Raw genomic sequence first — 12,833 nt, 5'->3', positions numbered from 1 at the left:
GCCACCTGCCCCGACTGCCCTCGGATGGCTACAGGCGCGGGGTAAAGGCGCAGGGCCGGGGGCTCTGAGGGTGAAATAGTCCCGGCGCCCGGGAGGCGGCGGTCGCCGCCTGCGGCAGCTCAGCTGAAACGCAGCGGAAACTGCAGCCAGTCACGGGGCTGCGGAAGGCAAGGCAGGAAGGTGGCGCTGCCGCCGAGCGCCTGGAGCCCGAGCGCTCATCATGGCGGCAAGGGCAATGGCCGCCACGGGGAGCGAGCACGCCCCTCCGCGCGCACACGCCAACGCGCCGGGCCTCCGGGGCCCGTCACCGGCGCCGCTGCTGCCGCCGCCCGCTCTCCCACCCCCCCTCACGGGCTGTAGCGGAATTTTCTCTCCAGACACCGCCTCCAAGATGGCGGCTCCCCCTCCCGGCAACCCCCTCTATCGTCCCCTGCAGCAGGCCCCGAGCCGCCGCCATCTTGTCCCCCGTCCCTCCCCCCCTCACCGATATTTACATAGCGAAAATCGGCCCGGCCGGCCTGCGGCCTTCACCTCACGCCTGCAGCCTTCGCCTCCTCGCCAGGCCTCACACCGGCGCGGTGCCCCGGGTCGGCCGCGGAGCCGACTCGGGGCCCCTCGGCCGCCTCCGGCACAACCGGGCGACCCTCCCCCAACCCCCGCCCGCTTACGGAGCGCGCCTCCGCCGCCGCTCGGGGCAGCCGGGCTCCTCCCCGGGCCTAACTGCGGCCTCCTCGGGGCCTGCTCGGCGCCGCACGCCACGCCGCCCGGCCTAGCGCGGGAGGGCGCCTTGCGGGCCGCCGACCAGGCCAAGACCAGGCCGCTGTGCGCACACTAGGCCCCGCGGCCGCGGCGGCACCCGGGACTCACCGGACGGGCGTGCGGGCGGCCGGCGACGGTGGCGGGTGCTGCAGGCCGGCCTTTCTCTGGAGCACTGGGCCGGGCTCCGGCTGGTGGGGCGGGCGGAGGGAGGGAGGAGGGGCCGAGCTCGGAGCTGACAAAAAGCGGCCCAGCTCCCCGGCACGGGCCCGCCGTCAGCACGTCACGTCACCGCCCGGGAGAGAGACCCAGGAAAATGCGGAAGGGTAGACAGGCCCCCTCCTCCGCCCGGTGGGTCCCTCTGGCGCCCCGGGTCGGCGCCGTTCCCGCCCCGCGACCGGGGAGCCCAGTGGCCTCGCTGCGGCGGGGTCTCCGGCGGCCGGAGTCTCAGTGACAGCGCCCCCCTTCTTTCCACCTCCTCCGCGCTCCCGCCCGCCGCCGCCACACACGCGCCGCTGCCGCCGCCTCGGCCGTAAAGCCCGCGCGGGGCCGCGGTCGGCGGACCCCGCGGAGAGGCAGACGGCCCGGCCGCCCCCCACCATGTCCCGTGGGCCGCGGCCGCCCCCCGGGGGCCTCCCCGGAGACCTACCGCCTCTCGCGCCAGTCCTGGCCGAGGCTCCAGCTCGAGTTGTTTGCAGGCCCTCAGACCCCCGCCCGCAGTAAATGTGTTTTCTTCATCCCCGTGGCTGGGGAGGAAGATAAATTTAGCAACCCCCGCCGTCCCCTGCCTTCGCTTTAAAAAAAAAAAAAAAAAATCTTTGAAATAAAATGAAAACGGGCTTGCCAGTCTAAAAGGGTGTGCGGGAAGGGGGGTGGAATGGGGGGAGAAGGGTTATCCCTAGAGCACCTACCAGGCCGTCTACTTTTTAAAAATAAGCAGTCAGAGAGCCAAACTGATTTTATTAGTTTGTACGGGGGAGGGAGATGAGCAAAGTTGCATTTTGAAACGTTTCGCACGTTGCAAAGAACAGGAATTTTCTGTGTATTTTCCTATGTACCCGTGTTTCAGAGCTTGGGGAGCCTGTGAAATGTAAGACTGGTGTCATCGTTTCATAAATCATGAATTTTCCACATTCCTTAATAGAGAGGAGCCCAATTGGGTATGGATTTTTTTTTTTAAACTGCTTAAACAAGCCTTTTGAAGTTTCAAAAGACTTGGGAGAGAAGAGGAAAATGATTAAACAGCACTTACCAACTTCAAAAATGTGCATTTTGCACTTTACTTAGTTTAAATGTTTATGCTATCTTTCCATGCTGAACTTGGAACCCAAACTCTTAAAGTTACTAGGGAAAAGTTAAATAGTGGAGTCTTTACATTAATCTGGAATCTGGCATGCTATCCTTCCACACAGCACTAAATGTTAAAAGACATTTGTAAACAATAAGAAACACAAAAATTATAAAGCAAATAGTATACTGGTGTGAAATCTCTAAATACAGAGGCCACGTATTTTAGTTGCCTGACATAACTCTTTAAAACTCCCAGAATGCAATTTGTCCCTTCCCTCAGACATCTCTCAATCACAAATGCTTTCAAAAAGGAAAAACAAAAGTAGAGTAAGAAGAAATCTCTGAGCATGCACTGGATGGTAATTTTCCTCGCGGGGCTTTAGTCTGAATTTTTCCGAGCGATTAAATTTCCTTTCAAAAATAGTAACAGCATGTATTCATTGTTTATAAAAATTACATCAGGCTGTGATACACACTTTCACAGAAACTTTACAGAAAGGTAAGTGAAACTAAGCAATGTTGTGTCAATCAAAAAAAAAAAAAAAAAAAAAAAACGAGAAATAGCTTGTGTGCCCACATTAATACTTCTTGCGCTCCCAGGCTGGAGTGCAGTGGCGCCATCTCGGCTCACCGAACCTCCGCCTTCCGGGTTCAAGCGATTCTCCTGACTCAGCCTCCCAAATAGCTGGGATTACAGGCGCGTGCCACCACACCTGGCTAATTTTTCTATTTTTTTAGTAGAGACGGGGTTTCACCATGTTGGCCAGGCTGGTCTCGAACTCCTGACCCCAGGTAATTCACCCGCCTCGGCCTCCCAAAGTGCTGGGATTACAGGTGTGAGCCACTGTGCCCGGCCACCCACATTAATATTTCAAAACACTGATAACCAGCGTTTAAGTACTTTCCAAAGGCCTCAGTTTGATGCTACGGAATGGCAAGAATGGAAGCCAGGTTCCCTGGCTCACTCCTGTAATCACAGCATTTTGGGAGGCTGAGGCGGGAGGATCACTTGAGCCCAGGAGTTCAAGATTAGCCTGGGTAACATGGTGAGACCTCGTCTCTATTAAAAAAAAAAAAAAAGAATAGAGCCTCACTTCATCATCCATGCAACTGTAAGCAGCATGTTCAAGACAGAAAAACCTAATGTCACCATTATTGTTAGTTTTTCCATAATTACCATCAAATACTTATACATCCACCAGTGTAAAGCACTTAAGAAAACAGTGTCCAAGGCAAGCATAAAAGAAAAAGATGTTTTCTCAGTTTAAAAGATCACAAGTAGTTTAGGGATTGATAACTTTCAAAAAGCCCTTTGTCATTACTTTTCATACAGGAAGAGACTGTTAACTTGGGTGGGAAACAAAGAGGATGGTCTAGTTCTATTAGATTAGATAAACCTTTATGAAAGTCCAGCAAACTTTATAAAGTCCGGTTATTTTATAGATGACTATACAGATAAGGTCAACTATATTTTCTTAAGTTTAAAAAAAAAGTAAAGTAATTTGTACTTTAAGCCCATTTATGGAAGTCTGTAAAGAACATTGTTAAACTGGTAAAAGAACAATGATAAAAATCATTTCACTAGAAGTACACTTAGTATTATACTCATGATAAAGTGAAGATGAAAAGGAAGTGTAAACAGCAGAGATCAGAAATTGTTTGATGTGATAAAATACAAAATGCATTTTATGAAAGTACTCACAATAGGACCTTGAGGACACCTAAGATCCTTGAAAGCATTTGGTAATTAAGCACCAGACATCTTGCACTTAAAGGACCTACTGCAGCCTATCTTGCCTTGATAATTTTGATAATTGTTTTCGTATTAGGCACCTTTAGAATTCTGGGCACAGGAAGTAACAAAGATGTGCTTGCCCTTGGGGAACTCGAATAAGGAGGCTGTGTAAGGCAAAATAAAAACATTCCTAAGTACTTTCATTTTCTCAAGTAAACATAATAAAAGGAAATTTTATCTAGGGAGGTCGAGAGCAGAACATTTCAAAAGAGAATGCTATGAATACAAAATAGCTAGTTTCAAAGCAGTAAAAGGAATTTTGATTACGTGCTAAAATGTATTTGTTCCTTCGGAGCTGTTAATGTACATCAGATAGTTAAAAGCATTTACTCACGGTTTTGACAGTGTTTTAATAACTTAACTAAAAATCTCTGACATGTTTATAGGTCCTTGAGCCAGAAACGATAGAAGGCCTTTCAATCATTTTCCCGGAGAAAGATTAGTCAAAAAAGAAGCTGTTGATTTTCACTCCACATCAGAGACTGATGGGAATTCAAATAAGAAGTAATACATTATTGGCTTATGAAAATATGTACACCTTCTTGAATAAAGTTGTGGTCATTCTTTTTTTTTTTTTTCATATCCCAAACATTAAAAAATATTTATCTTCCCCCAGAAAGGCCCTAGTTTTATTGAACTAAGCATGCCCTATAAAAATTAACCATTTATCTGATACCTGATACTTAGGTTATACTTAGCGTGAGCAAGTCGCATCTTCTGTTGGAATTCAGTTGGCCATAATTAATGCCAATTAATAATTTTTCATCTGAGCCCGTAAGCCACACACTCTCCCCAAGGAGAATAATTTTAAAATAAACAATGACTGGCAAATAGGTGATTTTCAAGCAGTGCTTTTTACATGAGTCATTAGTTGAACAAGACATTGTTTAATTCCTGAATATAATAGTCAAATTCTTCATGGATTATAAATCACAGGGCACAGCAAACAAACTAGCTCCACTAAAGAGATAAAAAAAATCAATATAGAGACCTAGAAACAATGAGCAGTAGCAGTGAGCACCTCTGGTGTCAAAGTTGGGGCCTCTACAGTTTTCCACCAAAGGAAAGGGAGAAGTGATTGATTCCAGGGCTGGAGCAGGAAAGTATAAGATAAGCCAGGAACAACTCCTTATAGCAGAAAGCGAAAGAAGAAAGTATCTAAGCTTACTAGGAGTGTGTGAAAGTTTTCAGGAGCCAGTTTAAGAAGGCTCCAGTTGTCTAACGTTAAGAAAATTTGAATGTCAAAAAAATAATTGCTATGGATTGAAACACAGTGGATATATTAATGAATTTATGAGACTTTAAAAATGATCAACTAGTGGTGATGGTTGCACAACGTTGTAAATGTACTAGAAATTAGTGAATTGTATGTATGCTTTAAAAGGGCGAATTTGATAGTATGAGAGTCATATTTCAATTTTTTAAAATGATCACTTTTGGAGAATGCTAGGGAACCAATATTTTGAAAACCAGTAAAGGCAAAGAGATGAAGCCTGTAAGATCTACTCCTCAGAGTAACCAAATAGTTGATGAAGGGACCTTCCTTTTAATAGAAGTATTACAACTAATACATGAAGAAGTCCTGATGAAATTAGAATATCACCATTTTGCAACACCTAATGAATTAATGGACCTTGGCAATGATCATTGATGGCTGCTAAGCAGAGAGAAAACCAGAAATATGCCTCAAGACGGAAGGACAAAATGCTACTAGACAAAAAAAAAAAAAAAAAAAAAAATCAAACCTGAGTTTGATCCTAAGTTTGATTAACCTTCTAGCTCTAACTACCAGTTTACAGGAAATAGAGGAAACAGAGAAACATATCAATTAAACCACAGGGATGCGGTCAACAAAATCCAGTTGATGAGAAACTCTAAAGGACAAATGAAAGATAAGAATAAACAAATAAATTATAAGAAAACAAATTATAAGAAAAATTCAACATTTAAAAAATTTCTTCAATGAATAAATTATTAGAAAAAAATAGGAGGGGAAATCAATAGATTAGAAAAGACTTAAAAGACATGTTAATCAATGGCAGCGTATGAACTTCATTTCATTTTTTTTTTTCTTGTGGCAAGGTCTCTCTCTGTTGCCCAGGCTGGAGTGTAGTAGTGCAATCACAGCTCGCTGCAGCCTCGACATCCCAAGCTCAAGTGATCCTTCCACCTCAGCCTCTTGAGTAGCTGGAACCGCAGGTGCACACCAGCACAGCCAGGTAATTTTCGTATTTTTCATAGAGACAGGGTTTTGCCATGTTGCCCAGGCTGGTCTTGAACTGGACTCAAGTGATCCACCTGCCTCAGCCTCCCAAAGTCGGGGGATTACAGGCACAAGCCACGGCACCTGGCTCATTTCAATCTTGATTCAAACAAACTGTAGGTAAGGTGTGGTGGCACATGCTGTAATCCTAGCACTTTGGGAGGCCAGTGAGCTCAGGAGTTCCAGACCAGCCTGGACAACATGATGGAACCCCCACCTCTACGAATACAAAATAATTAGCCAGGCACAGTGGGGCTCCTGTAGTCCCAGCTACTCAAGAAGCAGAGGTTGGGAGGATAGCTTGAGCCCAGGAGGTTGAGGCTGCAGTGAGATGAGATCATGCCCCTGCACTCCAGCCTGGGAGACAGAATGAGACCCTGTCTCAAAAAAATAAATAAAAAAAAAAAAAACTAAAAATGTGAGACAATTGGAGAAATATGAACACTGAATTTTGTCAATACTGGATATATGCTCATATAAACAAATTATTGTATTGTTAATTCATTTAGATGTAATGATGGTGTGATTATGTCTAAAAACTAGTCCTTATCGGTCAGGCACAGTGGCTCATGCCTGTTATCCTAGCACTTTGGAAGGCCAAGGTGGGCAGATCACGAGGTCAGGAGTTCAAGACCAGCCTGGCCAACATGGTGAAACCCCCATCTCTACTAAAAATACAAAAAATTAGCCAGGCGTGGTGATGCATGCCTGTAATCCCAGCTACTCGGGAGGCTGAGGCAGGAGAATTGCTTGAACCCAGGAGGCAGAGGTTGCAGTGAGCTGAGATCATCCCACTGGACTCCAGCCTGGGTGACAGAGCTAGACTCTGTCTTGAGGAAAAAAAAAAACTAGTCCTTATCTCTTAGAGATACATGAACAAAATATCTACAGATAAAATGATACGATATGATATCAGAAACAGCACTGAAAATAACATGGGGGGTTCAGGGTGAAGTGTGTGAGGGAATATACATGAAACAAGATTGAAGTTGGATGATGGACATAGTTGGATGATGGACATATGGGGGTTTGTTGCATTATTCTCTTTGTATATGTATTTGAAATGTTCCATAACAAGTTTAAAATATGTATAATATATACCCATAATATATATACACGCAGAAAAAATTACCTTCAAATTTCAAATAATCTTTGGAGTAGGGCAAGCATTACAGATATTAGTGGCCTCCTTTCTCACACTTTTCTGTGAACCATATAACACTACTCATTTGCAAAACAATTAGCAGAATTATGCAATGAAATATATAAAAACTAGACCACTTATGATTAAGAAAACAGCAATAGTTTTCGAATTTACAAGGGAACACCTTGGTAAAGATGCAGATTCCCAGGCCCCAACTCCTGGAAATTCTGATCTAGTCGATGTGATGGTTAATTTTAATGTGTCCACTTGAATGGGCTACAGGATGCCCAGATAGCTGGTAAAACATTATTTCTAAGTGTGTCTGTGAGTGTGTTTCCAGAAAAGATTCGCATTTGAATCAGTAGCCTAAGTAAAGAAGGTCAGGCCGGGTGCAGTGGCTCATGCCTGTAATCCCAGCAATTTGGGAGGCCGAGGAGAGCAGATCACTTGAGGCCAGGGGTTCAAGACCAGCCTGGCCAACATGGTGAAACCCCATCTCTTCTAAAAATACAAAAAGTTAGCCAGGCGTGGTGGTGAGTGCCTGTAACCCCAGCTACTCGGGAGGCTGAGGCAGGAGGGTCACTTGAGCCCGCGAGGCAGAGGTTGCAGTGAGCTGAGATTGCACCACTGTACTCCAGCCTGGGTGACAGAGTGAGACTCCATCTCAAAAAAAAAAAAAGGATCTGCTGTTACCAACGCGGGTGAACATCATCCAATCTGTTGAGGCCCTAAATAGAACAAAAATTCAGAGGAAAGGTGTATTCTCTTCTTGAGCTGCCCTGGGACATTGGATTTCCTGGTTTTCAGGGCTTTGGACTCAGATCAAATTACACCACCAGTTTGCCTTGTTCTCCAGCTTGCATTAGGCAGATCGTAAGACTGCTTGGCCTCCATAATCACATAAGACAATTTTCATAATAAATCTCCTCTTATATATCTATGTACATATCTTATTGGCTCTGTTTCTCTCTGGAGAACCCTGACTGATACAGTAGGTATGGGATAGGGCCAGTTTAACCAGGAGTCCTGGTGATGCACAGACAAGTCATCCACACACCAATGACACTTTAAGAAATGTTAGTACATCCTTGTAAATGCCTCTTTGCCCACATGTATAAGAGTTTTTCTTGGAGTATAAATAAGTAAAATTTTCAGAATATGGCACATTTTCAATATGACTCTCCAAAATGGCTATCCTAATATACATTCCCTCCAGCAGAATATGAGAATTCCCAACTCCCTATTCCTTCATAACTCTTGATGTGCTCATCCTTTTTGACAATCTAATAAGTGAGAAATGGTAAAATTGTTTTAATTGACATTTCCTTGATAACAAGTAAGTTCAAGGTATCTGACTCTTTATTAGCTATAGTTTTCCTCATCTGAAAATTGCCTTGGAATAAACTTTGTCTGCTTTTCTATTCTTATTCATTTCTAGAAATACTTTCTACATTCTGAATATAATTATTTGCTAATTATGTATGTTACAAATATCATTTCCTTGTCTGCTGCTTGTCTTTTAACTTACTTTGTCTAAGGTAGTTTTTCTTTTTTTTTTTTTTGTTGAGACGGAGTCTCGCTCTGTCGCCCAGGCTGGAATGCAGTGACACGATCTCGGCTCACTGCAATCTCTGCCTCCCGGGTTCACGCCATTCTCCTGCCTCAGCCTCCACAGTAGCTGGGACTATGGGCACCTGCCACCACGCCCGGCTAATTTTTTGTATTTTTAGTACAGACAGGGTTTCACTGTGTTAGCCAGGATGGTCTCGATCTCCTGACCTCGTGATCTGCCCGCCTCAGCCTCCCAAAGTGCTGGGATTATAGGCGTGAGCCACCACGCCCGGCCCAAGGTAGTTTTTCTAGTTGCACATCTTAAAGTCAATTAAAATCCTGGGGAACTTTTTCTTTTAAATGAAACAGGGTCTCACTATGTTGCCCAGGCTGGTCTCGAACTCCTGGCCTCAAAAGAGATCCACCCACCTCGGCCTCCCAAAGTGCTGGGATTACAGGCATGAGCCACAACACCCAGCCAAATTAATGTCTTTATATTTATTTAGTTAGTTAGTTTGAGATGGAGTTTCACCCTTTTGCCCAGGCTGGAGTGAAGTGGCTGGATCACACCTCACTGCAACCTCTCGTTCCCAGGTTCAAGCGATCACGCCTCAGCCTCCTGAGTAGCTGGGATTACAGGTGCGCACCCCCACACCCAGGTAATTTTTGTATTTTTAGTAAAGACGGGGTTTCTCCATATTGGCCAGGTTGGTCTCGAACTCCTGACCTCAGATGATCCTCAGCCTCCCAAAGTTCTAGGATTACAGGCGTGAGCCACCAAACCCAGCCCCAAATTAATGTCTTTAAATTCACCAATACCACTATACATTTTGTGGAATTAAGAAATTTGCTGTAGGCACATGACCAGTTAGTACTTTAATGCTGGTACATGCTTGGACTTTCTGGTTTTCTTGGTTGGTTTTTTTTTTTTTTTTTTTTTTTTAAGACAAAGTCTCAATCTGTTGTCCAGGCTGGAGTGCAGTGGCGCGATATCAGCTCACTGCAAGCTCCGCCTCCTGGGTTCACGCCATTCTTCTGCCTCAGCCTCCCAAGTAACTGGGACTACAGGCGCACGTCCCCATGCCCGGCTAATTTTTTGTACTTTTAGTAGAGATGGGATTTCACCGTGTTAGCCAGGATGGTCTTGATCTCCTGACCTCCTGATCCACCTGCCTCGGCCTCCAAAGTGCTGGGATTACAGGTATGAGCCACTGCGCACTGCCTACTTTGTTTTTGTCCTAAATTTTCTTTTCTTTAAAACCTTCCTTACCAAAAATACATCTTTATAACTTTCTTCACATCTCTCCTCTACTTCCTGGTTCCTTTCTACCTTGTTTCCTGAATAACATTTTAAAGTCTGTAATTTGAATTAATCTTCAGATAACTTCTGAATTAGATAAAATTATTCTTTCTCTCAATAAAAACACATCTTCTTGGGTACATATTACATACAGAATTATATCTTAACTAGAATTCTTTTCCTTAGTAACTTTAAATTTTGAAAACCTAGGAAGCAAGAAATCCTGAGCTGCCTATCACATATTAGCTTTTTATAAATGAGAACCATTCCACGATTTTTAGAAACATGTTTCCCCATATCATAATCTTTTCTTAACTGGAAATGACCCAGACATCCAATGACTGGCAAAAATAACTTTAAGATTTTAAGTTACACAAAAAGTTCACCTATAGCACTTACTCATTGATATTTTATTTGTTTTTAGCAGTTTATCTAGATTATTTATAAATCATTTCCTTGTTATCTATTTTACAAACTGTGAATATCAGGTGTTCACCTTTTAAGAACCTTAAGGGTAACTACATGGGCATTTTCACCAATAACTCAGAATATTCTGCTGTTTTTTTCATTAAACCAATAATATTAAATTAGTCTTACTTGTTTAAAAATGTGCATAAAGATCATTTCGTTTTGGCTGGGTTTATAGTTTTATAACCTTCTGTGCCAAACCCTGATACCTCAAGATATGTAGCAGAGACAAATATAAAACCCAAACAAAAATGTATACTGACAACTCTGAAGACACTTCTATTTTTATTTTACCAATAATTGTATTTATTTATATGTATTTGTTTGTTTTTTGAGACAGAGTCTCCATCTGTTACCCAGGCTGGAGTACAGTGGCGCCATCTCGGCTCACTGCAACCTCCACCTCCTGGGTTCAAGTGATTCTCCTGCCTCAGCCTCCTGAGCAGCTGGGACTACAGGCACCCACCACCATGCCTGGCTAATTTTTGCATTTTTAGTAGAGACGGGGTTTCACCATGTTGGCCAGGCTGGTCTCGAACTCCTGACCTCCAATGATCTGCCCGCCTCGGCCTCCCAAAGTGCTGGGATTACAGGTGTGACCCACCGTGTCCAGCCTCAGTTGGGCTTGTTCAACCTACAAATGGGAATTCCTTTACAAATTTCCCAAACTGAAAGGAGCAGATCCTGCTGTCTGCTGTCTGGGCCCACAAAGTGCACTCATCCTATCTGGATGCAGTTGTCAAATTTCAAAGGCTTGGCCGGGCGCGGTGGCTCAAGCCTGTAATCCCAGCACTTTGGGAGGCCGAGACGGGCGGATCACGAGGTCAGGAGATCGAGACCATCCTGGCTAACAAGGTGAAACCCCATCTCAACTAAAAAATACAAAAAATAACTAGCCGGGCGAGGTGGCGGGCGCCTGTAGTCCCAGCTACTCGGGAGGCTGAGGCAGGAGAATGGCGTAAACCCGGGAGGCGGAGCTTGCAGTGAGCTGAGATCCGGCCACTGCATCCCAGCCTGGGCAACAGAGCGAGACTCCCTCTCAAAAAAAAAAAAAAATTTCAAAGGCTGTTCTTCCGAGGCAATCAGGAACACTGTTGAGGCTGGCTGCAGAGGGGCCAGAGAGAAGGAAACTCACCTCCAGCCAAAATTGCGTGGGCAGCTGCTCAGGAGGGCTTCTGAGACTCCCGGCAGCCCATCGCAGCCAAGCCACAAGCAAAGCATGCTGGGTCAGAGAACCAAAATCTGTTACTAAAACACAAGGGGCTCCATCTAGGTTCTGCTGCTCGCAGCACAGAAAGACAAATCACTGAGACAACAATGATTGCCAGGGAAGAAGGTTTTAATCAGATGCAGCAGCCAAGGAGATGGAAGATCAGTCTCAAATCCATCTCCCTGACCAACTAAAATTAGGGGTTTATATAGCAGGAAAGAAATGTAACTATGTATGGGAAAACAGAGGAAGCAATCATGATGAATGAGGGGTCTGGTGTCTTAATGTCTGGATGCAATGATCTGGTGAGTTTCAGTTATTTGATACCTTTTGAGAGGCCTGGTATCTCCTTGTCTGGATCTGGTGAGTTTCAAGTTTTAAGACCAGAAGGGTCAATTTCTATGTTTATCAAAAAAAAAAAAAAAAAAACCTGTTTTGGCCAGATGCAGTGGCTCATGCCTGTAATCCCAGCACTTTGGGAGGCCAAGGCAGGCAGATCACCTGAGGTCAGGAGTTCGAGACCAGCCTGGTCAACATGTTGAAACCCGGTCTCTACCCAAAATACAAAAATTAGCAGGGCGTGGTGGCAGACACCTGTATTCCCAACTACGTGGGAGAATGAGGCAGGAGAATTGCTTGAAGCTGGGAGGTAGAGGTTGCAGTGAGCCAAGATGGCGCCACTGCACTCCAGGCTGAGTGACAGAGGGAGACTCCAACCCAAAAAAACAAACAACCAAAAAAACTGTCTATGGGGGCCGGGCGCGGTGGCTCACGCCTGTAATCCCAGCACTTTGGGAGGCCAAGACAGGCGGATCACGAGGTCAGGAGATCGAGACCATCCTGGCTAACACGGTGAAACCCCGTCTCTACTAAAAATACAAAAAATTAGCCAGGCATGGTGGCGGGCGCCTGTAGTCCCAGCTACTCGGGAGGCTGAGGCAGGAGAATGGCGTAAACCCGGGAGGCGGAGCTTGCAGGGAGCCGAGACCGCGCCACTGCACTCCAGCCTGGGCAACAAAGTGAGACTCCGTCTCAAAAAAAAAAAAAAAAAACTGT

At 45.2% G+C, this 12,833-nt stretch overlaps 1 protein-coding gene across 10 annotated transcripts in view; it reads right to left on the bottom strand.

The window, feature by feature from the left end:
- The window catches only part of ZFX (zinc finger protein X-linked), a 68,003-nt gene extending 66,451 nt beyond the window's left edge, over positions 1-1,552 (bottom strand). For 5 of the 10 annotated variants that reach the window (XM_015443509.3, XM_015443510.3, XM_005593186.4 and 2 more), the window contains exon 1: positions 868-933. The gene's annotated coding sequence lies outside the window, so the exon portion shown is untranslated. Of the gene's footprint in view, positions 1-494; positions 552-867; positions 934-1,405 lie in introns of those variants that run through there. The other 5 variants (XM_015443512.3, XM_015443513.3, XM_065538134.1 and 2 more) reach the window with 2 other exon arrangements.
- Positions 1,553-12,833: the final 11,281 nt, after the last annotated feature.

The sequence above is a fragment of the Macaca fascicularis genome, chromosome X (assembly GCF_037993035.2).
Source record: "Macaca fascicularis isolate 582-1 chromosome X, T2T-MFA8v1.1".
Taxonomy (NCBI): domain Eukaryota; kingdom Metazoa; phylum Chordata; class Mammalia; order Primates; family Cercopithecidae; genus Macaca; species Macaca fascicularis.
The sequence above is the reverse complement of the archived record's forward strand: the minus strand, read 5'-3'. Positions and strand labels throughout refer to the sequence as shown.